This window comes from Aplysia californica, unplaced genomic scaffold, assembly GCF_000002075.1.
Source record: "Aplysia californica isolate F4 #8 unplaced genomic scaffold, AplCal3.0 scaffold01378, whole genome shotgun sequence".
NCBI classification, from domain to species: Eukaryota; Metazoa; Mollusca; class Gastropoda; order Aplysiida; family Aplysiidae; genus Aplysia; species Aplysia californica.
Genome location: NW_004798648.1, coordinates 93065 through 95768, shown reverse-complemented (window position 1 = coordinate 95768; position 2704 = coordinate 93065). Strand labels below are relative to the sequence as shown.

The following is a 2704-nucleotide window of genomic DNA, read 5'->3' as shown; positions in this document are numbered from 1 at the left end:
TCTCTCCCCCCCCTTCCCCTCCTTATCCTCTCTCAAGTAAATTTCATTGTCCTTGCAAGAAGGGTAAGAATGGACCAGCTTGCTGCTAACAAAACTAAACATTTACATTTTGCTTCCCCAGCATCCAGTGTCCAGTGTTCGTTGCTGGAGAGGAAACTTGTCAAGTGACGGGTGGGGCTGGTCAAGGAAGAGTTGGCCCGTAGATTTGAGGATCTTCCTTCTGGAGTTTCACTGCTGTTGTGGTGTTGCTGGTGCGTGCTGGTCATCTGGTCAACGCACTCGGCTGTCCTGACCTCACACCTGTTGAAGACACAAGTGGATTGTAAGGGTTGAGTCATGGTGAAAAAAAAGAGTCAAATAGGTGCAGTTGTAACATTTCGAGCTCCTCTCTAATTTTGATGTTAGCGAGGTTTTACATTGTAAATTTATCATAATTTTCTTGATGTGAAAAAATATATCACCCGACTGATACAGATAAACTGACAGATATGAAGACAGACTGAGGGTGGGGATGACTGTTGTTGCTTTTACCCAAATGAATTAAGCTGTAGTTGTTTATGTGGATGGGAATTTTTCATTCTTTCTTTTTTTTTTTTTAGGTCAGTTTTACTTATCTAAAATGTCTTTCTCAAGAAGCATTCCCTCATTATTACGTTTTGCAGTTTTGAAAAATGGAAAAAACTTGTTACCAAGATGGACGGAGTAAACAACTTAACCTTTTTTGTAAGATTGTTTTGTTTAATTGTCTTTTCAGGTTTGTAGGTACCCGGTAGGGGAAATGAGTCATATATTTTTGAATTGTTAAGCTTTTGTGGGTAGAGAAACGAGAAAAAATTTGTCGTAGCATTTTCTGTTTTCTTCAAGTTTTTCAATATTTTTTACAAACTCTCTCTTCTCAGTGAAAAGGCTGTTGAAGTGAGAGTGATTGGGAGGGAGACGGCGTGTGAATGTGTTTGTGACCTCAGACGATGTTTCCGCCTACGCGTGACCGTGACCTGCTGAAGGTCAGGCCCCTTCTCCCTCGTTGACCACGTGTGGGACGATTGAAGATGTGCCTGCCCCACGAGGAATAACTGCAGACATTTCAGGGTATTGGTACAACTACTAGCTTGGGTGTTATGTATTTCTCTGCCTTATTTATTTTATAGATGACTGCAGATGCTTTTTCCCCTCATTATTATTTTACACACTTTTTTGCGGATTTCAAGTTTTTCACAAATTTTATAAAGTTTATTATTGTGGTCTTTAATGTGAATAGTTAACTAAAGAATCTTCCATTCAATTTCTGTTTTACAATATGACTGCAGGTTTTAGAAATGTAATTGTTGTCTTCAGTGGAGTAAATAATCCAGAAGCTTTTTTTATCCATTACAAATTTTAAACACTATTTGCAGCTTTTTTAGTATTTTTTCCCCCTGCTTTTTCTGTCTGATTAGAATGAGTTCTTTTCAGGAACAATAATAGATGATAAAAGTTTATAGATGAACAAATTTGAACCCAAAAAATAATTTACAAGGACTTGAATTTTAAAAAATAAAGCTGTAAATTTAAAAAATGAATGGATGGATTAAAAAGTAAAAGCTAAACAAACAAAAATATGCAAGGACATAGATCTAAATGAGAAGGAATAAATAGAAAAAAATAAATAGCTTTTTAGAGTTTTAAAAGTATTTTAAAGAAAATTATTAACAGTAATTTTAAAAAAAATTATTAAAAGTCGCCACCTCTGACTAAACACATTCCTCTCAGATATAGTCGCACAAACTTGTCCGTGTCTGTTCCTTGTAGAATTTTTGAAGAATGTGAGAACAACTAACTCTCATACATAGGAGTCCACAGTATACATAATGGCGCTGAATTACCAACACCTTATGCAGTTGCGAGCGCCGTAAAACCCTCTACTATAACAATAAAAAACACACCAAAAAAAAAAGAATTATCAACAATAATTTGCACTAACTCACTCAATGTCCAAAACACCATGAATGAAATTTTTTAAAAAGAAAGTAAGGGAATCCTGCTGGAAAAATTAAACACCACTGTGATCCTTGTGTGAGAAGAGGGAAATAGGGTGACTGACTGCAGCAGTAACACTGGGTGCACAAGCTACACACGTGCACACAAGCGCGCACACGCGCGCGCGCGCACACACGCACATCACAGCATCAGCAAAATAGTCTACACTCTTGCTGTTGTAGTAGTAGTAGTAGTAGTAAAATGACTGAGTACTTGAGAAGGAGGAGCACGCGGGCTCTTGATCTGTCTTCTAGCCCGCCTTGGCTTACCACCTCCACCACCACCACCACCACCACGCCAGACGGACACACAGACAGACAGACACACCTGCGCATGCGTTGGTGCGCATGGGCCAATCGGAGCGTTGCGTGGGGCCCCGCGCAGCCAATCCGCGGCCCGCTTACATCAGCTTGTGTCAGCAAGGCGCACAATTCAAATGTTGTGGGGACCCGCCCCGGCTGTATGCACACTGCACTGCACTGCAGATCTGGGCCCCCATAGACCCCCTGTGTTTCTGTGACACGGTTTTCTTTTCTCTCCTCCTGGGTTCCCCCCCTTTTTTATGCATTTGTTTTTTTTTTTCTTCTGTTTTTTGTACCCCAACCCCCTCCCTGCATTTTTTCCCTTCATGATGCCTTTAAATCCTTTTTCTTTGGCTTTGTGATCAGGCATATTTTTAACTGCCCCC

At 40.0% G+C, this 2704-nt stretch overlaps 1 long non-coding RNA gene across 1 annotated transcript in view; it reads left to right on the top strand.

The window, feature by feature from the left end:
• Positions 1-232: 232 nt before the first annotated feature.
• The window catches only part of LOC101848091, a 21522-nt gene continuing 19050 nt past the window's right edge, over positions 233-2704 (top strand). Inside the window, exons 1-2 of the long non-coding RNA XR_001185461.2 lie at positions 233-322; positions 900-1089. This is a non-coding gene — a long non-coding RNA (uncharacterized LOC101848091). The remainder of the gene's footprint in view (positions 323-899; positions 1090-2704) is intronic.